The sequence below is a fragment of the Microtus pennsylvanicus genome, chromosome 5 (genome assembly GCF_037038515.1).
Source record: "Microtus pennsylvanicus isolate mMicPen1 chromosome 5, mMicPen1.hap1, whole genome shotgun sequence".
Taxonomy (NCBI): Eukaryota; Metazoa; Chordata; class Mammalia; order Rodentia; family Cricetidae; genus Microtus; species Microtus pennsylvanicus.
Window position 1 is genome coordinate 26181358 of NC_134583.1, and position 26111 is coordinate 26207468.

A 26111-nucleotide genomic window follows, 5' to 3' on the forward strand; every position below is an offset into this window, starting at 1 on the left:
AGCAAACACGACAACCTGTACAGGCAGTCCTGCTATGTGGGAGCTGATCAGACTCAGCTGAGCCATCCTGTCAGCCTCAAGAATGTAGCATTTTAAATCTAAAATGCTGAAATCGTTTTGTTTTTGTTTTTTCGTGACAGGGTTTCTCTGTAGCTTTGAAGCCTGTCCTGGAACCAGCTCTTGTAGACCAGTCTGGTCTTGAACTCAAAGATCCACCGGCCTCTGCTTCCCTCTGCTGGGACTAAATAAAGGCGTGTGCCACCACTGCCTGGCTATTCTTATTTGATGGCTGGGATACTTAATGGCTGGGACAGTAGTTTCTGATTTTAAAATGGGGCCTCCAATTTCTCATAGTCAAAGTGTAATAAGCCTGCAAACCCTCAATAGAGAGGAAGAAGGCCATACATAAAGCCAGCCTGAAATTCTGAAATGTACTTGGGGTGGAAGATTGTGTGTGTGGTGTGCTATGTGGCTCTTATTATTAATCTTTTACAATAGTAAAGAACTAAAGTTATGCATGTATATGTGGACAGCTGCAATAATAATAATGGCCTATAAATAAGCAGGGAGAAGGCAGATCTTAAAAACCATACTACTCTGTATAGAAATACTCACGGAATTCATATGCTTTCACTCAAGTACCTTCACATCCTCCACGGTGATCCTCAAAGTTGTAACAAGGCAGAAAGCACCTCTGTAAAAGTTATTGGGCTACTCTGACGAGGACAAGCTGCAGGACACACAACCCTGTGACTTCACGACCCGAGCCACCACCAGAACGTAAAGCATGAGTGTTTTCAAATCAAGTTTTTCAGCCTCTGCTTCAAAGAGGATTCAGACAGAATCCAAATGCACTGCACACTCTGACACAAAGAATTAGCCATGTGAAGGCCGAGAGCACAATCTCGCCAAAAGTCAAAGTAGATGTTTTTCTCTCTTTTCTCTGTCTTTCTATGTAGCTATATCTGTCTCCACTTCAAAACATCTGTGAACACTTTAAGTCCCTCTGGAAACCTCACTGGGATATATAAACACAGCAGGTATGTTATTCTCACCATCAGCCCTTGGAACCCTGGTGAAAATAAGAGGCTTTATCAACAGAGATGTCGGTCAAAATAATGACTCAATTAAAAAGGAACCCAAGCTAGAAAGATCATAAGCCAAAGACATCAAGTTAGTTAGAATAAGGACACACACACACACACATATATATATATATATATATATATATATATATATATATATATATATATATGTCTATATATCTGTCATATACGTGCACTTCTCCCTCCTCTGCCCTCAAATACAAAAGATCAAGAGGTAAGATCAACCATCTGGCTTTTGATGAGAAGTCACATCACTCTGAAACTGAGGAAAGAAGGCCACTGTGGCCCAACAGAAGGGTTTTTATTTTGTTTTTAAATAAGAAGCAAGGCCGGGCCTTTAATCCCAGCACTCGGGAGGCAGAGGCAGGTGGATCTCTGTGAGTTCGAGGCCAGCCTGGTCTACAAGAGCTAGTTCCAGGACAGGAACCAAAAAGCTACGGAGAAACCCTGTCTCGAAAAATCAAAAAAAAAATATATATATATATAAATAAGAAGCAAGAAAATCAGACTGTTCAAAGTAGACATATTAAATATGCACCATTGGCTAACACAGTAACAAACTGGCCTTTGGAAGCTGTTATAAATGTATTTAAAAGATGACAACATTATCTCACAAGTCATTATTTTCTACAGATATTTTTAAAAGATAGACCCTGCCTGGGTTTGGTGACACATGCCTTTACCCCAGCATTCAGGAGACAGGCAGGTTCCTATGAGTTCAATGCCAGTCTGGTCTACACAGTGAGACCTCTTCTAAAAATAAAACCCAAGAACCTGACTTGGATATACACTACATGTCTCTGTGAACAAGTTCAACAGTAGTAATTAGAGAGTTAAATAAGGAATATTGTACTATGATGTAAAATAAAGAAAACTAAGATCACTTACAGCATTTGCTGAGAAAATCCAGATCCTGCTGGGCTAGTAAGGCAAAGTATATTACTGTATGTTATTAAGACACTCATGATATAAAATTTAATTTAATAAAATTAAATCAAAGAAGTTTCATAGTTCTATTCTTTTCAAACATCACAATGTAAGTCACTAAAATAGTTTTAAAATACAGTTCAAGACTATCTTATCATATTCCATTTTATAATGCAGGGAAAAAATTATTTGCTGAACTAGTAAAACTGCCAGATTAAAGAATTACTAACCAGATCAAATAGCTTTCTTAATGAAAGAGAAACTGAAAGACAGCGGCTCCCTGGCCTCCACTCCCCTTACCGAGCCACCAAGCCAACCATGAGGATCGTGTCACTTCCTCAAGACAAGCTTGCCGGTTAAGATGAAGGCCTCAAAGAATGCTTCCAGGCAGAGGGCAGTACTGGCAGGTTTACTACAGGCTTCCTGCACATCCCACTGAGTCACCCAGGCTGTGGCCGTCCATTCACAGAAAATAGGCTCGATGTCTGTGCCACCTCAGTCCCTTCCTTTAGGTCCACACAATTGTCAGTGACTTACTTCGTGTTAAATATTTATCTAAACGGCACCCAAAATGCCAAGACTGTTGAACTGAAGGAAACAAAACCCTCAAAATCGTCACTCCGACTCTTCTAAGAAGTACTTGAGATAAGCAACTCTGTACTCTGCTCAGAAGACCTGTATTTCAGTTTTTAAACCCGTCACTCCTCACTTGGGAACAAGCACAGTCATTCCTGCTTTCTCCCCTGGTATGCCCCCACCATGAGAATGGAGATTACGTTACATGTCTACAAGCGCACTGGTGCAGACACCCATGCTCCACCCACTAAATAGTAAGCAGCAAACAACCTCCAGACAACCTACTATGTTCAAATGAGTTGTAAAACACACACTTCCAAAGCTTACTGTTAATAACTTCTTTGATTTCCTTGGAATACAGAGTCTCAAGATAGTGACAAAAATGGAAATGGAAGCAGTGCTCATGCCAAATAGTCACACCTAAATAAACTGAAAAGATACACTTGGTCTTACAGACAATTGTATGAAGAAATGCTTTATTTCTCTTTTAACCTACATGTTGTAAGCAGCTCAAGGTAGCTTGAGCTTCACATATACACAAGAAGGTGTCAATAGAAGAAGCCTGGTAGACACAGGTCATTACAATGAAGTAATTCTAGTTCAGAATAAACTCACAGAATAGGTGCACTCCTTGGTGTTTTGGAAAGACATTCTAGAGCACTAAGCCGTCGATTCTGACCTGTGACTGGGTGGTGTTAGTGCAGAGAGTCGTCCAGGTGCATGCCTGTGTGTTGGGTTGTTTAGTCAAACATCAAGTCCTCATCCATTTGTTGAAATGCAACCATTTTGTATTTTTTAATCACAGACTTCAAGAAGACTAATGTCTAATCAGACCTCCAAGCCAAGTAATGAGGCAAATTTGCCACCACTGAAGGCTGAATGCCCACCAACAACAGGAAAGGGTATACTTCACCATAAGAACCACAGAGCACTGACAGAGGCCTTGTCCTTAAACAGGCTAACCTTTCATAGCATTTAAGAGCCTTATGCACATCGTGCAGATTATTTTGTTTGTACTTACAGACTGAATCTAAGTGCACTTTAGATACTCACATTCCACTGTTTAATGGCTTCATTCAGCCCTAACTATATAAAGCAGCAGTGTTCTGCCGGGCAGTGGTAGCGCATGCCTTTAATCCCAGCACTCAGGAGGCAGAGGCAGGCAGATCTCTGTGAGTTCGAGGCCGGCCTGGTCTACAAGAGCTAGTTCCAGGACAGGAACCAAAAATTACGGAGAAATCCTGTCTCAAAAAATCAAAAAAAAAAAAAAAGCAGCAGTGTTCTAAGGACTGAGGACGCAGCATCAAACAAACCCAGCCCCCTACCCCCACCCCCACCCCATGTTAAAGAAGCCTATGTTCTCAGGGAGAGGGGGTTTAGAAATGAAGATGTAAAGGGAGTATCTTAATAAGGGTTAATGAATATCATCAACATATAGTATGAATGTATAATAGGAGCCACTAACAAAAAAGGCCAAACACAGGACTTCACAACACCCAACTATCCACTAACATTGAGATTTGCTGCCAAAAATCTATAGCAATTTTTCTTCTACATTATGCCAGTTTAATAACAAGCAAACAATATTTTACATAAAAAATAAGCGAAAACATTTTTCCAGGCTCTAAAGTTAAAATTTAATGAACTAACTAATCAACTTGTCTAGCATGTACACTTAAGACTCTTCCCAAATAGAAACTGAGCAACAACAAACACATGGTGTTTCGCCTTCAGATGTCATTTTAAGACATTCATAATGAACTTTCACAGCAGAAACATGCAGGAAAATTGGTAAGTTCTGTTCTCTTTTCATTTACATCCATCTTATTTACTTATTACTTTTCTAATATATCAGATAATGTAAAATACTTAATCTTACAAAAAGTCATCACAACATAAAAGACTCAATGCTTGTGCCTGTACAACATAATAAAGACTCACCTGTGCCTGTACACAGTGCAGAAGATCTGTTCATCTGAAGCCAAATCTGAGCAGAATCTGCAATATGAACAAACAAACAAACATTAGTGAAGAGAGAAACTCACTGAGCTCGTCAGCAGGTAAGACGTTCATAATCAATACACGGCTAATACTTGTTCATCACTCCCAGTGCACAAGCAACATTCACTAGTCAGCCCTACACTGCACTGCACAGCGAGCCAAGAGGCAGAATGACCTAGACATCACTTCTACTTAGGCAGCACAGGACAAAATATACAAGGAACAATGCACTGTGAATGACAGTTCTCACAGCTACATTTCAACTGCTATCCAATGGGCAGCTCTCTCCACCAGGTTGAAGATGAACGGTCGCAGCACAGGCGGTACGGGATACCCATGGCCACTCTGGACTTCTAGGACCAGCACAGGGCCTGTACACTATAACATGCTGCAGTACATGTTTTCTGATTAAACAAATAAAATTCACATAATAACTAATGTGTCATGCTTAAGAGTTTTCCAGTACAGAACCTTTGAAAGTAAAAATTACAAAAATAAAAGTACCTACGTAGTAATTGTAGCATAAAAATGACGGAACAATTTGCTATCTGAAGAAAAGTCTATTGGAGTAAAGGGTGTACTCCATGTATACGCACAGACCCAACCATAATGGTGGGTGACAACTGTTTTTGCTTCTTCTAAGCAATTAGGTTAACAGGCTGGAGAGACATCCCTGCAGTTAGGAGCACCTGCTGCTTTGTAGCGGCCTGGAGTTCAGGTGCCAGCACCATCTCTCCAGCCTGTTAACCTAATTGCGGGCTGTGAGATAGATGAGGAACAGTATCGTCTTTTATTTTGTTGATAAGTGATTATAAACATTCTAGAGGAAGCAAATTTAGCCGCGGAAGAGAATGAAGTGACAACTGTAATACTGACCAAAGGGCATTTAATATACCTGGAGAGAAAGAGAGACTGTACTTTATTTTTGTGTCAAAAGGAACCATCGGCAGCACTACTGGACTCTCATTGGGTGAGCTCACAGTACAGCATCACCTGTGTTTCCATCTGCACGGCAGCTCTAGCCCATGCTGTTCCCGAGGCGTGCCTTGGGTGCAAGGTACATGGCTGCCACACCTGCAGGGTGTTCACAGAAGGCCACTGCTTTAGAAGGCAGCGATCTGAGCCCCTGAAAACAGTTTTCCTGTGATTTCTGATGCCACACTGTGAACAGACTAGCATTAATGTTTTTTCCTGAGTCCTATGCCATGTAATTTTCTCGATCAAAGTTGCCACCAACCAAAGGAAGCCATTTCCTATTGAGTGGAGTAGTGCCATGTGTGAAAAAGGTACTGGGCCACCTGAGTCAACTTCCGGCATTTCTGACATACACCGGAAAAGCCAACACTGGCTATTACGAAGACATCAGTGACTGGCCAAAGGGCGCCAGACAACTGCCACCCTGCATGTTCCTACCGAGGATCTTAGACTGGACCCTGTCAAGCTATCACCACTCCAGTCACCAATACAGGCAGGGAGGCTGGCAAACGCTGAAGACACATAGGGACAGAGAAAGCTGCAGAAGGACACTTGAAATTCTTTAACAGCTTCAGTCACACACAACTATATGCCCACAGTCTATGATGTGTGGTTGCTTAATTTTTTCTATTAAGATCAAAACCTACCACGTAAAAATTAAAGCCAGATTTTTAACTTAGTGTGCTTCCAATCATAGGGTCATCTTCAAGAAAACTACACACACACACACACACACACACACACACATACACACATATATATACACAGATTTTATAATATATCCTAAAATATAGAGTAATAAAAACTTTAGTGAAAAGAAGAATCAATGCTGAATCATAAGACTTACATACACTGGACTAGGCACCGTTTGCCTAGCACAGGGGGTGGGGGTGGGGTGCTAGACTACCACTCTTGAAACAACTGCCTCTGCTGGACTCTACCTTGTTTATGATCCCCTGCCTCAGCCTCCTGAGGCACACATTATGTCAGGAAAGCTCGATATTCTTGCTTAGTGACACAAAAGTTCATCTCATACTTGTTGAGTTGAATGTTTACAAGAGGATTAACGATACTAAATTCAAAGACTAATCTGAAAACCTAAATTAGTAGTGGTTAAGATCTTCTGAGCAAAGCATACAAAGAAAGGACAGTTATAGGCTTGGAGCTAAGCCCAGAGAAACACCAACACCGGAAAATAAGCGCAAACAAAGTAGCTAACAGGTGGAAGGCCAGCAGGTCGGGGCGGGGCATGCAAGACGAGATGCACATTGTTCCATTCCAAGAATTGAGTCCCTACCTGATTTGATAATAAGAAAGTACTGGTCCCTTTAAAACAACAGTTTTAAACAAAGAGAGAAAGACAGATACGGCAAATGAAAAAGAAATAAGGATCTGAGCCCAGCAGGTGCAAATGACCATTACCATTACATTCTCTTCCTATCTACAGGGAGCTCTCTGAGGACAGGGAAAGGCAGCAGCCATCCTTGAGGCGATCTTGGGATTCACAAGGCTCAGGCTAGCTTCCCACCATCACTAGAACATGTCACATGGATAACCACACCAGGCTCCACAAAAACTGTTTACTGTCTTTAGATCAGTCATGTGGACAATCTCAAATTATAAACTCCCTTCAGACATTCTCCTTCTTCTAGTTTTTTTTAATTCCTAATTATTGTTGATGAAATCAATCACACTAAAAAAATAAATGAACCCTTAACCCTTCCTTTTATATTGCTGAGTTTAAGGTAGACAAGCCTGTAAGATACTTCAAAACTACCCAAAATATAGGATATCTTTAGACAAAGAAGTAGCAAAGAAATGGATCAAAAGTTAACATTCAAACCTATGATCTCTCCATACAGGCCAGGGACAATCTTTAACTCCCAATACACCCTCAACAAGCAGAAGACACCTGTCTACCAAAGATCTCTCTGTCAAATGATGTCACTGTCACCATATATCATCTCAATAGAATAAATGGAAGCTTCACACACACACACACACACACACACACACACACACGAACAAGGAGGGCAGCAGGTGAAAAGGTTGACTATCCCTTTCCTTTCTCTTGGCACCTCCCCAACAAAACCTGGTCTGGATTTTGAAGTTTTGGATTCCAGCTGCTTGTGCTGTCCTATGGGTAACATATTTCTCTACTCATCCTGAATAAAAGAGATTTTATGAATCCAAGAACAATAAATCCTAAACACCATTCTTAACATACTGCTTGTAAAAAGGCATGACAGTTTGAGAATTAATAGACAAAACATCTAACAACACAAAGTGCAAACCTATGGAGAGCAGTAAGGCACCTCGGTGTGTGCATACAACAGGAATACCTGAGAACAGGGCCACTGGGAACCCCAGCACTCAAACATTTATCATTGGTTTGTACTGGGAATAAATCTTCTTTACAAGTTGTTTTCAAATCTACAGGAACGACCAACCACAGCATTCCTCGGGTGCTACAGAAAGGTAGAGCTTATTCCCCCACCCATAGTAGCCACTAGCTGTCCCTTCCAGGAACCACTATTCTAATCTCCAGGTCATTGAGATCAAGTTTTAAATTACCACACATAAGTGAGAACATATGGTATTTGTTCTTCTGTGTCTGACTTACTCTACATAACATAATGTCCTCTGGGCTCATCCACGTCACACCAATCCTATGTGTTACGTCCAAAGGGAAATAAGTCAGTGACACAAGATGACACGCCTCTGTTCACTGCAGCAATATCACAGTGACTGATTACAAGACCCTCAATTGAGTCAGGTAAAGCAAATGGCACTTTACTATCCAGACATAAAGAAACAGGCGCAACATTTTGCTGAGAAGCAGATGCCAATGGCTCTGTGGTAACTTTTACATGAATTATTGCAAATGCTTGTCACAGACAGATGCCTATTAGTGCCAATAAACTGTGCATCGGAAACATTAAGTGACTTACATTAAAATGAGAGGACAAAAGGCCTTCCTGCTGCTCCCCCCCCCCCGTCTCTCCCCCACTTCTTACTCCTCTCAGAAAACCCAGCTGAACATTAGAAAGATGCTTTGTAATGCCCAGCCTCACACAGCTGCCAGCAACTACCTCACAAGGAATTGCAAAGTAGCCCTCTAACAAGACCACTCAATTGCTTGTGTCAACAAAAGCAAAGAGAACAGAAAATAACAGCACGCAGGAAGGAAAACAGAAGTGAAGAGGGCTCGACTTCATCAGACACTGGAGACGGGACTGAAAAAGAAAGTGAGACAATTCTGAAACCTAATGGAGAAAAAAGTGCCAGAAGTAACCTGGAATTGCTCAGTTCCTTCTCTACACCAGAGATGTTTGGGCTGCAGAGTGCACACAATGACCTAAGATACCCAGGATGGGTTTTAGTGGAGTCCCATACTTTGATTTAGATGCCAATGTAAAATGACCAACAGGCAGATATGCTAAGTCATAGCACAATGGTCCTCAACTACAAGTCGAAACTGTCTGTGGGTTAAGTCCAGCAGAAAACAAATCTTTTCAATGGTCTTAGGAAGTAAGGCACCACTCAATAGCAAAATTAGTTATAAAGTACAATAAAAATAAATTTATGGTGGGGGTTCGTAAGAATCACTTATGGAATTTCCGATGGTTGTGACCCACAGGGTAGAACTGCTATCCGAGGGGGACCACTGTACCGACTGAGACCACACGGCTGAGAGCCAATGCCATTCAATATCTCAGGCTTTGTGTTGTACTTTACCAGACATTGCTGCTATTTTCATTCCTTTGATACCCATTTCTTTATAAGGTTGGGTAAAGAAAGCAGGGAAAAGGGAAAATACAGTTTGTACATGCACTGAAAATAGTACCGAGGGAGGTGTGGGTAGGGTGAACATGGTGTGAAATGTTATACACATATGAATCTCTCAAAATAAAAAAAAAAAGGAGTGCACACTGAATTCAAAAGAGTCTGAGCTGTGAGGATCACCAAGCAATCTACTACCTCCATTTCATAGTTTCATAGTTTGTCTTTAGTTAGTGACATTGATCCTACTGAAAAGAAAACATGCAGTAAAAGAAATCATATAACGCACTAAACAGGCTGCCTGTCCCAGAAGCTACTATACAAGTAAAATTTCCTCATTATTCACAAAAATAAACATAGCTATACAATCAATGTACAGTTTTTAAAATTTATTCATGCAAGGGTTTTTTTTTCAAAAACTTTGCTGATATACCAAATCAAGGCAAATATATTGCCCTCACAGTGTGCCTTAGGGTGTGGTGCAGAACACAGCTGCTGTGGTTTAACTTAAATGAGTAAGAAAAAATGCCCTGACTTCCTCTGCAAAAGTAAATTTTATTAAATTTGAAGATTCTGTCTTTATTGTTAGGTAGGAAGCGTATTGTTTTGTGGCGTTAATACAAACTTTCTCATCTGAGTTGACAGTATCTGGGTATCATGGGCCTATCAAATGATATAAATGTGTGCTCACAGTGTGCAGACGCTCCCTCGGGGGACTCTGGTTCTACAAGGCAAGTCCACATTGAGCATACATCCTCAGGAAAGGAAAGGTGTTAAACACCCTTCAAGTACACCAAGAAGAGCGAGTACAGCAGGAAGACAGCCACAAAAAAAAAAAAAAAAGACCCACAGCACAGTGACAGTCCTCCATACCAGAAAATCTGTATTCGCCCAAAACAGGTGGCAACTCTGATCATGTCACTGACATGGTGAAGTGGTACACAGAACATGATCCCTATGTGGAAGTGTGAAAGACCAAAGATGGCCATTACCTTTGCTACTTCTCCCCTAGAATAAAGAAAGATGTTAACTACCCTCCCCAAGAAACTGGACAGCCTTGCAAGATAGGCAGCATCATTGAGATGTTGACGCCTGCGTGTAGTCCTCAGGCGTTGGCCTCAGACCTCTATGTCCTTGGCCTCAATGTCCTATGGCTCCTGCAGCACTTGGTTGAGATGTCCAAGGCAGTGAGGCATGGAGATCATGTACAATATATGCAACTGCTGGGCCAGGCTGTCCAACTCCTAACACAGAATGGGACAGAATAAAAATACACGTAACAGAATAAAAACTAACAGCTTGTATATATAGTAATATAGTAAGGGCTTTAAAGCCAGAAAAAAAAATCAAAACATTTCTCAAGATCAGAGAGAAGCCTGCCAGAATGATATCAAACACAAGCAAGGCCCACGCTGACTGGGGATCATTTACCTGTCGTGTATTTACAGTGGCAGACTCCGGAAATATGCGGACAAACACCACAGCAGATCTCCCACACCTCAGAGTTTGGATGTGCACTACCTTGATGTTCTTGCTTCTGACTGTGGCCTATTTGGGCTACGACTTGCTGCCTGCCAATTATTACAAACCAATCACACCACCTGGTAGCAGCCTTGCGAAGATCTTAAGTCAAAGTCAACGCGGTGTTCAGCACTAAACACCATCCATGCAACTACTATAAGTCTGAGACCCTCTATGGATTTTTACAACTGGAGTTGGAGAGATGACTCAGCAGTTTTACTGTGCATACTGTTTTCCAGAGAGGACCTGAGTTCAATTCCCAGCATCCTCATCAGGTGTTTTACAATCACCTATAACTCCAACTCTGGATATATAACACCTTTCTGATCTCTGCAGGCACACGCGTGTACACACACAGGCACCCACACGTGCATGTGCACACACACACACACACACACACACACACACAAATTCAGAACACCTGAAATATATTTGAAGTATGTCTTCCCATACTTAAATTGAAAGTGTGATCAAAATGTCTTCCTGTATATTTTTCCCCTCACAAAAATTGCGGGGAACATTAATCAAAAAAAGCAACCAAATTTGATCAAATAGTCTGAGTTCCTTCATGAGAAGAAATGAAGATGGAATCAAACTCCCACAAAAGGTCACATATAGTTTGCAGAATTACCCATGCTTTAGTTAACTGTACTATATAGTAAAATGTTTCGGTTTCTATTTCAGACTATAAATCCATGGCATGCGGAACTAATCCTTTTTATTTTTTCCTCACTGAGTATTAGCTGCGAGACCCTTTTAAGATGCATTACAAACGGGCTAAGAGAATTCTCTGCTTTACTGCAGCTGCGACTTTGGGACCCAGAATGGGAAAACAAGGTCAGCCATGAGCTACCACTCTACCGGGATTTATTTCTGTCTAGGCATGCTACAGTTTAAACAAACACACTATTCCTTGGACTAAAATAGTTTCAACCACTTCTTTGAATTAAGGCACAGACAATGTAACCTTTCATAATGCTATTCTCTAGGTTCTAAAATTATTCACACTTTCTCCTATTTGTAGCTTTCTTTCCTCAAATGTCCTATGATGCCAAAGGGAACACAAAGAAGGGTTAATATTCTACAACGTATTTTTAGACATAAGAAAATTGCTTGATCCCATGCTGTGAAAGAACAAAACAGTCATCAGGCAACTATATTCTCAAGGGGAAAGATTATACTTGCTCTTTTCCCTTTTCTCACCACCTACCCTGCCTGCCTGCCAAAGCGAAGGGGTCTTGTCATGTTGTTCAGACTGGTGAGCTGCCTCTTCTAATTTCAATACTTGGTGCTATGTCAATTTCCTTTATAAAACATAATACAAAAGAAAATTTCTTCTTGTTAAGTATTAGCTTATTAATATTTTGTGTAAAATACTATGAAAGTCAAAACCTGAGCTTGACAACAGTAACCTTCAGCTGTAGAAAGTAACACCTGGAGCTGCTGAGTTTGATCCCTGGGACCTACATGGTAGAGAGAATCCACTCCTTCTAGTTGTCCGTGACTTCAACTTGTGTGCTGTAGCACAAGTGTGCACAAGAACACACATACTAACACTTAGTAAAAATTAAAACCATGAAAGCATCACCACCTGGAAGAGGTACCTCGGGAGTCTAAAAACACAAAACTGGGGGCCTCTGAGAACCAAGACCCCTCTCTTCTCAAGGGGCCAGACACCCAGCAATACTCTGAGGACAGCACTTAGCATCTCCAGGCCTCAGGTTTATCAGTGACAAAAGAACACCTGGCCCTTCAAACTTCTGTCTCACTTAAAACAAACAAACAAACAAAACCCCTCACAGCCTGTTGTAGTATTTGGATCCATTTTGCCAATCACTTTTGGGGCAGCAAGACCTAGGGCGTGGTCTTGTCTGTTTAAGTGACTGCTAAAAGAGGGGTCTCATCTCACTCCTTCACCTCCTCCCACTACTCTCTCTCCGGGGTGATCTAAACAGGGCAAGGGGTGGTTGGTCCCCATCTCCCCTGGGCAGAATGGCAAGACACAGCAGTTGGAACAAGGAGGAATCTAGTCTGTTCTGTGTCAGTGAGTATTTATTCACATTTTACATCTAAAGCTCAAGAACCTTAACAGACTCCCATGGGTTCATGTAACAACAGTCCTTTCACAATACATTTAAGGTATATATTTCATTTGTTTGATTAAAAGGTAAAATTATTTCTCTAATCTTACACTAAACACCTGATAGCCCTTCTCTTACTTTCTCATTGCAGCTTGCAGCTCTGTGAGGTGTGATAATCCTGTAATTACCCCCAGAAAATGCCAGAAGGAAGGTGCTATGATGCCCTTGGATGTGACTAAAGCCACTCAGCCACAGTATAAACATATGCAAACATACTATAAACATAGATGATATAAAGTAGAAGACACAGGACTATGAGAACAAGAGCAGGACGGGCAGTGAGGGAAGTAGAGGCGTCTGTGATGCCATCACGCAACCATTCAAACACTGGAAAAAACCTCAACCAACAAAAAGTCTAGAATTTAGATCTTCTGACTCTTAGCTTAGTGCTCACAAGAAATTATTAGAAAAATAATCGCTTGCAATTCCAAAAAAAACTACAAATAAGTTTATAGCAGTAAGAAACAAAGCATTTTTAGTGGAGTCACGGTTCTTAGGGCTGCAATGTTGTATCTCCGATACATTGTTTCTTAGGGCTGCAATGCTGTGGCTTTTCCTTTGCTTTTCGGTTATGTTGTTGCTGTTTCAAGACAGGGTTTCTCTGTGTAGCAGCCCCAGCTGTGCGGAAACTATTCTGTAGACCTCAAGCTCACAGAGATCCACCTGAGTGTGCATCTTAAATTTCCTAAAATAACATAGTTTTAGGCCTTTATGTCAAGAATCCTGGCATAGGAAGTTTCAATTGAGTTACTAAGTTAAAATGTGTTAATAACTAATGAATTTTGGGGGAGTTTGGTGTGTTCACCAAAATTCACCAATAACCGATGTCTTGTCAGTGAATTTGTTGTTTTTAAAGTAACAATGCACATTGGCATTTTAGTTTAATACAGCATTTCATAATTCAGTTTCTTAAAATACCAAGTGTCATTCTAATGCCCTTTTTTAAAGCATCTTACAAAACACTTTCTCACATTTTAAAAAGACCATTATTTCCTAAATAACAAATGAAACTGGCCAGGGGTGGTGGCAGATACCTTTAATCCAGCACCAAGGAGACAGGTGATCAAGGCCAGCTTGGACTGTGTAGTGAGACCATCCACCACCCCCACCCCCGCCCAAAATAAATATCAAAACAATTATACTTACTTTCTAAACCTACACATAACTATATTAAAAAGCATATCACTTTGCAATTTCCACTTTAACACTGCATACTTATTCTGGGCTCACCTGAAACCTTGGTAGCCAATGTTGTCAAGCTGTCAAGCTGTCAAGAACAACCACAAATAAAGCACTAAAATTCCTCTCATGACTGCAACAAGGGGCATAAGTACTGACAAGAATGACAATACATTGAGCTCTTGTTGCTAGAAACGCTGCTAAAAAACCAGAGAACACTCAGTTCATGAGAAGTATGTACACTTAGCCAACATTAGCACAGAAGGTAACAAGGAGGCCCACACTAAACTTCCATGGTGCTGTCTATGGACCAGGAGCCAGCATCCACAGGCTCAGTCACAGAGGATCTGACAAGTGGGTTTGCCCTATTTATGAAAGAGAAAACTCGAAAGCAAAAGGTTAACTAGCTAATTCGAATTATAACACTAGATGAATTTATTTGGTTCCCAAAGAAACCAGACTTTTCTAACCCTTCCTTTAGACAACTGTGAGCTCCCAAGACAAACAAAACAAACATTTCCACTTAATAGTAGTTGGAAAGTCCCACAATACTCCGAAAGTTTTTGAAAATGAAAGCAGGTTCGACATTCACATGTTCTTAAGAATAGCATCTTTACCACTTCAAGAGGCATGACTTATCACTGGGTAACACAGTGCCTTGGAAGTCTGAAAGAGCTACAAGAAGAGATTGTGCAGTCTCTGCTCATTCATATATATATATATATATATATATATATCACTGCTTTTAAAGGAGAGGGGGCTACAGCAAAACAGGTATATATTTATTTCTAAAGATACAAAAAAATGTTTAGGAAAACAGAATCAGTCTGTATTGGCTAGAAGATTCCAGACATTCAAGGAAATTCCTAGTACTTAAACACCTACACACAGCAGTCTCCCACCTTCTCCCATCATATCCATTTTAGAATTGAGAAAGTGATTCTGCCAACAGACCATAAACATTTGAGATACAAAGTACATTTCAATAGCAACACTGTTCTCCAGAGATACACAGCAAGTCCTATTTTAACACAAAGCACAGCATGCACAAAAATGACATGTGGTGTCCTTCTGTATATGTGTTACTTTTATTGGTTAATGAATAAAGCTGCTTTGGCTTGTAGCAGGGCAAAATATAGGCTGGAAGAGATATAGCGTGAAGGTAGGTGGAGTCAAAGAGATGACATATAGCTGTGGAAGGAGACAGATGCCAGCACCTTACCCGGTAAGTCACAACCTCATGGCAAAACACAGATAAATAGAAATGGGTTAATTTAAGATTTAAGAGCTAGCTAAAAATAGGCCCAAGATATTGGCCAAACAGTGTTATAATTAATATAGTTTTTGTTTATTGGTGGCACCCAATGTGGGGCAACTACATCCACATAAAACCCGACAGACCATAGGAAGGAACTGTAGACAGAAAAAAAACAGAGTTAAGCATGGCTTCTTGGTAGCAGCATTTTCTCAGGTGGGCTCTGTTTGCTAGAGATAAGTAGAGGCGTGATTTCTTTAAGAGAAGGCTTCCTGGCACAGCATTAACAGCAAAAACTGCACAGCTTCTTTAAGGGAAGGTTTCCTGGTTCATGCTAGTAGCACGAACTTTGGTTCTTTTGGGATGTCCTGCACTGAAATGGCGTCTGAGAGCAGTATGTTAGAAATTGCTTACAGGCGACATAGAACCACTGCACCCCTGGAGCTGAGCTGGGGAGCGTGACTAACAGAGGCAGTGAACACATCGCCACCATGTTGAACTGCACAGAGCCAACAGAAAGGGTTGCGGAGATGTTTCTAGCCATGCCCACTTAGCATTTAAAATTTAGGTGTTCCCAGTTAGAAAGTGATTACAATACGCAACGAGGACAGATTCAGACAAAAATAAACCTCTGAACAGTTTACGGTATATTTAAAAAAACGTATGTAGGCTTGAGAAAGAGAAGAAAAATATATAGACAGCTTTTTTTAAAAAAATAGATTTAAAAAATAAAGTCTTTAGACAGACATTCAAAGATTAAAGGAGTAAATACAAACAAGCTGCATAAAGATGAAATATACAGAGTCTGGATTATGCATATTATTGTGTTCTCTTTTTTGACTGCAGAGAGACATTTAATTCTGGGGCTACAAAGCTAAAGCAACATATATTTTAAAATCTTAGAAAAGAGAAGATGGTGCAGGATGTCCTTTGTTGCTTTAATTGGTTAATGATTAAAGCTGCTTTGGCCTATAGTAGAGCAGAATATACCCAGGCTAGAAGAGATATATAGTGAGAGTAGGCAGAATCAGAGACACCATGTAGCTGCCGAAGGAGATAGATGCCAGGACCTTGTCCAGTAAGCCACAGCCTTGTGGGGAAACACAGATTAATAGATTTAAGAATTAAGAGCTAGCTAAAAATAATCCTAACCTATTGGCTAAACAGTGTTGTAATTAATATAGTTTATGTGTGATTATTCTGGTCTGAGCAGCCGGGAAACGAACAAGAAGCTCCACTGACACAAAACCAATCCAGGAAAGACACCATAGAGAACAGCATGTGTCACCAACCCACAGTTCTCCCATTTCCTGACATGAAGAAAAATTCTACAAAGTCACCTATTGGGGGAAGCTGCTTGTTTGTTTCCCAGCCACCCAGACTCCTAAAATAATCACACAAAAAGCATATTATTTAAATCACTGCTTGTCTGGCTGGCTAACTCTTATGTCCTAAACTAACCTATTCTATCAATCTGTACATTGCCACTTGGCTGTGGCTTACCAGATAAAGTTCCATGCAGCATCTGTCTCTGGCGGGGCTACATGGCTTCTCTTTGATTCTGCCTTCTTTCTCCCAGCATTCCCTGACTAGCTCTATTCTACTAAGCCACTGGCTGAAACAGCTTTATTCATTAACCTATAGAAGCAAAAGATAGACAGAAGGACTTCCCACACCAGTCACCACTCTGCAAGTAATAAATACAAAGCTGCTTGAGACAGTGGTAATGGAAGTATCTTTTGAAAAATCACAACAAAATGATGAAACTATCCAAAATCCATGACATCCCAAAAGGTACTGATGAGATAAATAAGACTACACTCTGTAAATTGTTAAACTGAAACACACACACACCCAGAAACATTTCTTTACTGTCAGCTCACTTCAAGGAAAACTGTCCTGAGGGTTCTAGAACATTCCTTAAACATGGCACCCAACAGTATTCACTACACAGTGCAAAAACGAAATTTAAAAAGAAGTTAAATGGGGCTCTCCTGGGGAAGGTGAAAGTTGTTCCTGTGTGCTACATCTTGAGCTCCATGTGGGGAGAGCACAGTTGAGCTGTGCAGCCTGGCCATGTGATTATGTGTACCTGTCATCAAACGAGAAAGACTGGCTGGCCATGTTCTTCAACTATCTACCGTTCCACAACTGGACTCACTCCCAGAAATCTACAGATTACTAGGGGAGAAGCCTGATGTGGGATTCTCCTCTCAGCCTATAGCAGCGCATAATATAGCCAGGCTGGAAAAGATACAGTGAGAGAGTAGGTGGAGTCAGAGAGATGCCATGCAGCTGCCGAAGAAGACAGACACTGAACAGAAGGTAGGCCACAACTTCATGGCAATAAAAAATAGAAAATAAGAGTTAGTTAATAAGAAGCCTGAGCTAATAGGCCGAGCTGTGTTGTAATTTAAAAAAAAATTACAGACTCTTTAAATATTTTTCCCCATTTTACCAGTGTCTGAAACTGTTTCTCGTTAATAGTTCAGCTGCTTTCAAAAAATCATTAAAATGTAAAAAAATGCTGCCTTTAGTGGGTCTGGGGGCTCACACCTTTCTGGGAAGTCGGGGACAAAGACGTCAGAAGAGGGCATCAGTTATTAGCCTAGCCAGTGCTGCAAACTCAGCCCTCTTTTCTGCAGGAGCAGTAAGCACTCTGAACCATGGAACCAACTTACCCTTTTAACTTTTGAGAGCAGAGTCATTTCCTAGGGCTCAAAGGCCAATGCCTTCCTAAAAACAGTTTCATCCCTGACTGCAGTCAAGTCTACAACCTGAGACTTTCCAAGAATTTGCACAGTTGAAATGTAGGGTATAGAAGCATAGGAAAGAAAACTCATTTAAAGTGCTATGGAGAAATACTAGTTTGGGAATAATGCAAGTCTAAATTCGCTGAGGAAGTAAGAACAAACTACATCTTTGGAAGTTCGAATTGAAAAAGTGAAACTACCCAAACTTCATGTTCTAATATATCCCCCTGAGAGAAATAAATCAAGGAGTAACTCTACAAATCTCCAATTCCTGACTGCCTTACAGTAACAGGAGGGTTCTTCATACACTTTTGCACACCCTCTTCCATGTCTGACTCACCCTGTAGCTGCACCAAGCCGGCATCCAGCACCTCCCAGGGAAAAAAGAGGCTGCAAAGGCAAAGTCAAATTCCAACTTTTGATTTTGGATCCCAGTAAAAGCACTTACACAAAACAAAACAAGCAGAGATCTCTTAGCCAGAAGAAAAAGAACACACTAGCACCAAAAGTGGGTGTGACTACTGAAGCAAGCACAAATCCATCTTCAGAGTACTTCCTTCTTTCATGTCACTGTGAAGAGGGGGGAAAGGAATAAAGGAAGAGAAAGCCAAGAGCACATACTCACAAACCCAAACCACAAGACAAATAATCTCAAACCAAATCATAAGAGGCCAAAAAAAGTGTGATATCTACATGAGAAGTGATGTTGCAACCCTCCAGGGTGAACCCACATTCCTGCCACAAGCCTCAACCAAAGCCCAGTGCGTTCACCCAGGCCACACAGCTGGCAGCTGGGAGAGCATCCAGTTAGAGCCAAGACTACAAGAGAAATGAGCAGGACCTGGGACTGTACTTTGGGCCCCACCCTGGCTCATGAAACACTGTGCTACTGGGGTCAAATGTTACGCTGCTCCAAACCAGTAAAACACATTATTGTAACTTGTCGAAAGATCCTAAGAAAGCACCGTTCCAGTTAGCAGTATACATGCTTCCCACAGTCCCCCAGAGGCATGACAGCACCTTTACACAAGGCTTCGAGGACATGCCTACCCTTGGTAAACGCAACACATATGTACATAAGAGCCTAGTACTCTCCCCAAATCAAAGTGCCTGAGGTTAAAAAGAAATCTCGTTAGATTGTTAGGGGACTGAACTTGGTTTACAGGGCTCCAGGTTGTTTAATGAGCTATTTTAAAGGCACACATTTTTACCAAGCCCTGGGTGTGTCCCGTGAAACTATAAAGTACAACTAAAAGAAGCTAAACACCTTTCCAACCCAATCTCAAACAGCACCTGTCAACCCACAAGAAAAGAAGTCTGGTTTGGTTTCCAGATCACTCAAGAAACTACCCTCCAGAACCCAAATCCCAATTCTAGTTATTTGCCATGAGATTTGAAATCGATTTGTCAAGAGAGATTCACAGAAGATGGAGAGACGGCTCAGTGGTTAAGAGCATGGGCTGCTCTTCTAGAGGAGCCAGGTTCAGTTCCCAGCACCCACAGCATGGCTCATAATCACCCATAACTCCAGTCCTAGGGAATGATGTAAGCCACTGCCATATGGCAATATACAAATTAATAGAAATGGGTTAAATTAATATAAGAGTTAGCCAATAAGAAGCTAGAGCTAATGGGCCAAGCAGTGATTTAATTAATACGGTTTCTGTGTGGTTATTTCAATTCTGGGCAGCAGGGACAAACAAGCGTACTCCATACAACAAACAGGCGCCCCAAGTAAAAACTGAGAGGGCTTGAAAAAAAAATTCTAGACAAGAGAGAGAGAGAGAGAGAGAGAGAGAGAGAGAGAGAGAGAGAGAGAGAGAGAGCTGTTTCCCCACTGCAGCATTCACTGCAGCACGAGTCCCAGTGCTGGCTTATAGAATCAACCAAGTAGATATAAGCAACATGGCGTATGTGTGCAATAGCATGCACTCTGCCATAAAAACCTGTCATTTGTGACAACATCGATGTAATCTGGGATGAACTGTCCTAAGGGAAATAAGCGAACTACAGAAAAGGCTTCACCTATATACAGGTTCAGAAACAATGGGCCACAGGACTCCTAGTGAACAGTGGTTACCAAAGTCAAGAATTTGGGAATGGGGAGATGATGGTCATAGAGTACCAAGCCCCAGCTAGGAGGAAAATGTCTTATGGGTTGGCTCTTTTTAAATAACTGCACAGCAAGATAGATATAGCTAGTAACCATGTGCTGAAAATTTCAAAACTGTCAAGAGTAAATTTTGTGTTCTTACCATAAAGCAGACAAGATTCTGAGGTGATGGCTACTTTCATCATTTTGACTTAACAATTGACTTAACAATTCTATATTGTATCAGTGGCCCGTGTCACTTTGTCCCCCACAGGATATACAATTGCATATTGCCAATATAATATGAGAAAAAGAAAGCTGAGGTAAAACCCACTTGTTTTGCATATATGAAACCTGGGTTCACCTCCAACAAAAACACACACACACACTGTGATTTGCATATAGTACAAGGAAAATATATGTGATTCGTGAAGATAAAAGGTTCACATGTAAGACATATGTATTTGATATAAGACAAAGAAGATGTATCACATGAGGAGTATGTATGTATAAACTCAGTCTGGGTTTCTAATTCTCCTGTCTCAGCTTTCCCTAACCTTCCCAGCACTAGATTACAGCAATGTACCAATAGCATTGGTTCCTGAAAGCTTGAAAATATTTGACTCTTTTATCAAGAATGAATGAAATCTTTCTCAGCTAGGATATACCTCATAAATTTGATTCCTAGAAATATTTCCCTAAATTACATAATAAAGTTTTGAGGATTTTTGGTTTTTACTTTTTTATTGGTTAAATGCCTTAACAAATTAAACTCTCCACGACTGCTAAGAAGCTACTTCTTCACCAATCCCCTAAATTCAGCACTAACAATGCTGCCATTACTTTGGGGACTGTCGTGGCCTGAGCTCATGGTTCTGAAGCAACTCTAACTCCTCTGGACTTGTCCACACTGTTAATAGAAATTCATTCCTAGGGCTGCAGGTGCAGCTCAGTAGTGGCGTGCTTGCTTACCTAGCATGCTCAAGGACCTAGTTTCTATCCCAGCACTGAGAAGCAAAATTCTCAGGAATCATTCCTATTATAAAGATTTGCTGATGCTTAAACAAACAACAGTCATTGTGAAATGCACATGGCACAGTAAATGTTGTGAACCAAGATAGCACCTAAAATCCCAGCACTCAGAAGACAGAGGCAGGAGGATCTCTGTGAGTTTAAGACCAACCTGGAATACAAAGAAAGTTCTAGAGCAGCCAGAGCTACATAGAGAAACCCTGTCTCAAAACAAAATATTTTAAAAAATGAGGAGGGAGGGAGGGAGGGAGGGAGGGAGGGAGGGAGGGAGGGAGGGAGGGAGGGAGGGAGGGAGGGAGGAAGCAGGGTTTGCCCTAAATTAGTAACACCAACATGTGCTTTTAAAACAGCTCTTCTTCCAGGACCCTCACTCTTAAACTTACCTAAAATCCACACGGGGTTTGGGACCCGACAAACCACAGCTACCTGCTGCATGTGTGATCCTGACTAAGCCAATGCATCTGCCTTGGTCTGAGGTACTTGATCTGTAACTGGAACTGATAAAAGAATAAATAAGGAAGTGTACATGAAACATCCACAGAAGTGTCTCAGTTATATTGAATGGGCGGTAAATGATACCAATTATAGTAACTGTTACAGTTACAAGGATGAATCAACTTCTACTCCAATAGTCGGAAAAGTAAAATGCTGAGGACCTTCAGGTATATTCCACAAAACTGATTTTTCAGATGTCTGCGGGGGCAAGATATGACTGGGGCAGAATAGGTGTTTAGCATGCCTAAGTCCCTGCTGCAATCCCTAGGACCAACGGGTCAATGAGACTCAAGATGATCCTAGGCTTGACAGAGTCCAAGTGGCCTTTTGCTGTATGTGAGTTAGGCTGGACAGGCAGGAGACTTTTTGGGTGCCACCTTGCCGGAGGTATCCCATTATTATGTGGAAGCCAGACTGCCAACTCCTGACTCAGATGAAGCTCACACAGAAACTACTCAGGCTGCTCCAAACATCCCGGGAGCATGCTGCAATCTTCAATAGTTAGTCAGTAAACAGAATCCAGGGAGCACAGAGCCGTGTACTGGAAACCTGATACACTCCTCAGTGATCAAAATTACTCTCTAAAGGTCATGGGCACAAAGGAAATGGTAAGAAAATGTGGCGTCCTTTAGTATCACAGCAGCTAAAAAGGGGAGCTGCTGTGGAACAAAAAGACTAGTTTCTTTGAGTCACTGAGTTTGTTTAAACTAAGAGTGGGGTGGGAGGGGAGCTTCATAGTCATGTACTGGCTTAAGTGTGTGTGTGTGTGTGTGTGTGTGTGTGTGTGTGTGTGTGTGCGTGTGTCCCACACACAAGTTCAGGGAAGAAAGTTAAAAATAGGGGAGAATATCATGAAAAACTCGGGAGCAGCTATACATACAAATCACAATTCAGAGAGCAAGTGAAGCGACGGTAAGAACGCATATCAGTGTTAGGTGAACCAATTTCACAATTAAAAGCAGAATTATCAGGAGTGGGAAAAATAACAAAAAAAAAATAGTCAACTTCAAACAGATTACTGCTAACAGAGTGAAAGAGCAGTGAGGGAGTGTGATTTAAGTCCTTAAAACATCTGACACGTGAAGTTCTTACTGCTCCATCCTGTGGTAGTGGCGGTGTCACTGTCTCTACAAACAACAGGGACAGCATATGACCCAAAATAGCATGACTTAAACTACCTCTAAATTTTTGTCATTTGACACAATGACCTAACTTTAACTTGAAGGGGTGTAAAATAAATTAATTTTTTAAAAAGGTAAAGCAGAGCCCCTAAAAGAGTTCAATATTCAAAAAGTAATAACCATATTACATACAACTATTCCACATGATGCATTAAACTGGCAATCTCGGGGGGGGGGATATGCTGGAGTTTTGAGCCCTAAGCCTAGCCATGCCACAGCCACCCCAAATTCACTCTGACAAGCTCCATGTCCTCTCCCTCTCCAGAGTGCTCTGTCAGCAACAAGGAGTCTACTTGCTAAGACTGGCATGCACATTCAAGGGATACATATTCTCAGGATGCAACACTCCTAGTGATCTGGAGTGGTGATTCCATCCACCTCAAACATCAAACATGCTATCGCCGCCAAGTGGATAGAAATGGCCAGTTTGTGCAACATTCCTTCATTCACCCACTCTTTCTACAAACTTCTCAAGCACTGGGTGCAGAGATACGGAAATGCTGCATTAGTGATCTCCTCCCATACAGGATATGCCTCAGAAACAGCCTCATCCTTCCTCCTCCCCAGATCACACCGCTCTTCCTGCAACCTTCTTCTTCCTGGGCTTCCAGGTCTGGCCAGGTCTCCCTTTCTCTCTTAGGTCACACTGTTTTTTAAGCGTGGTTGGTTTTTGTCTTTTTGGGTTTCTTTTTTCAATTTTAAAGATTATAAAACAAGTAAACAGCCATTATAGAAAATGGAGAAAAGTAAAAACAAACAGAAAAAAAACCTAAAAACAGTGGACAGAGAAAATGTCCACTGTCCTCAACCATGAAGCACGATTTTAAATAATGTTTCGCTCCCCGACTTTTTCAGATGTTCTGTGGTGTCTAGCAGAGCCGAGCTCTTCTCCATGCCTCTCAGTACTCACTATGTTCTCTAAGCACTGCTTGCTGATGGAGACTATGGTCCTGGTTACCTAAACACTTCTACAGTTCCACGGACCTGCCTCATCTTGTGTTGGAAAACTTTGCACCAAAGTATTCCTGGGCCAAGAGAGATCAATTGTAAAGGCTTTGATAACCAAACCACAGTGATTTTCAAAAAAAATGAAATCAATTTATACTGGAGTGATCTTTGTAAGTACTGTTTTGATAATACCTTAATAAAAGGCCTTCTCCCCTTCATTTTATCAATCGTTTCATAACTGCTAATTGACTCTGCCCGCCCCCCTTGGATGACATGGGTGGCCCACTAACTTGGTCAGGCATTTGTCTTTCTGGTCAAGGCTCAGTTCCTGCTGCCTCACCATTTCATAAATTGAGGTCATTTCCACCACAGTAAGCAGCAGCTGACTGCTCTCATTGGGACACGCCTACCATTCTAGCAATAGGGAATTCAGATGGAGCCACAAGGAAACCAGCCCAGGCTACTCCCCACCTCCCTGCAACTGGCAAGACAAGCCAAACCCAGTTAGGGTTTAACAGACTTCCACCGAAACTCCTAGTTCTTAATGACACTGCTTTTTAGTTCTTTCTACCTACATACAGCTCCATGCATTCTTTTCAAGGTAATTAGGTACCACTCACAGCACAAACTGAGTCTATGCACACACCTAGATGTAGGAAACATGCTCCCTTTCCTACAGTTTCCCACGTACACATCAACAGGACACAGCCACTTTCCTGCTGGTAGTTCAAAACAGCAATAACAGCAACAAAAAATAATAATCAATAAATAAAGCCGGGGAAAGTGATTTTTTTCTGTCTCTGCATCCCCTTCCCCTAGGGTTTTGACAAGACATTAAATTGGAGAATGCTTCTTTCATTAAATATGTAATATGAAAACTTCATGAGAAAAACTGACAAGTTTTCGATTTTTAAAATGTATTTATTTACTTACTACCTATGTGAGGCAGGGTTTTATTGTGTAAGCCTAGCTGGCCTGATACTTACAGGCATCTACCTGCCTCTGCCTCCCAAAAGTTGGGATTCAGGGCGTATACCATCATACCTAGCTAACTTTTCTTAATATAATAAACTTAATTTAATAGTTTTTAATCTCTTATGTTAGTTATGTATAAAGAATCATGACGATCACTAGTCCCAGACTCAAAGCCTGTGGAAGCAACATGCTAAAAAGCTCACCTGCCGGGCGATGGTGGCGCACGCCTTTAATCCCAGCACTCGGGAGGCAGAGGCAGGCGGATCTCTGTGAGTTCGAGACCAGCCTGGTCTACAAGAGCTAGTTCCAGGACAGGCTCCAAAGCCACAGAGAAACCCTGTCTCAAAAAAAAAAAAAAAAAAACCAAAAAAAAAAAAACCTCACCTGCTGACTGAAGCTCTCAGCTCCTCAACTGTCCAATGTGGATAAAAAGGTGAGTAGCATTTACCCTTAACAGGCTGACCACTGCAGATTATCAACACAAGTCCCCTAACACTAACTCACAGAAGCAGGAATATCCTTAAATGAAAGATCCCAACACACCAGTGGTTTTAACAAAAATCTTACTGGGTTTCTCTAAGGCTCTAGATGGGGCAGTCAGTAACTCAACAGTGACCAGCCCACTCCACACTGCCTTTGCTGAAGTCCCTGCTAAATTTCAAAGGTTTCCACTCCTGTTACAAGGTGGCACACAGTCTTGAAACCTGCTCCCGGAAACTGACCCATCCAGCCTGCATCTAGTCCATCGACGGTCTTTACATGAACCACTCTGATGCTCTGTATTCAGTTACATCTTCAGTAATGGTAGTACTAAGGAATCTATCTGAAATGAATTAAGAATACCTTGTAACAGAAAACAAAACAGTAGTGTGTCACCTCTCCTACATGCTCACCTACACAGCACAGTTCTGAGAAGTTCAGGCATTTTTACAGAACTGGTACTAACCAGAATCCATGAAGATACTATTCAACAACACTTGGAAGTTTGCTAAAATCCAAAGCTGATCTACATAACGTATCTCACAGATACCACTGTAAGCAACTCTTCATCCATCCTACATTGCTTTAAAAAAAAAAAAAAGAACAGTGGCATAAATCACAGCATTGACGGATAAAGTTAACTCAGCTAAAAGCCAACCAGTTCAAAAAAGCAGCCTATGTATGGTCTCTC

General features: G+C 41.3%; 1 protein-coding gene across 7 annotated transcripts in view; it reads right to left on the reverse strand.

Moving 5' to 3' along the window:
- The window catches only part of Ncoa2 (nuclear receptor coactivator 2), a 223375-nt gene that overhangs the window by 135257 nt on the left and 62007 nt on the right, over window positions 1-26111 (reverse strand). For all 7 annotated transcript variants that reach the window (XM_075971395.1, XM_075971390.1, XM_075971393.1 and 4 more), the window contains exon 2: window positions 4551-4607. The gene's annotated coding sequence lies outside the window, so the exon portion shown is untranslated. The remainder of the gene's footprint in view (window positions 1-4550; window positions 4608-26111) is intronic.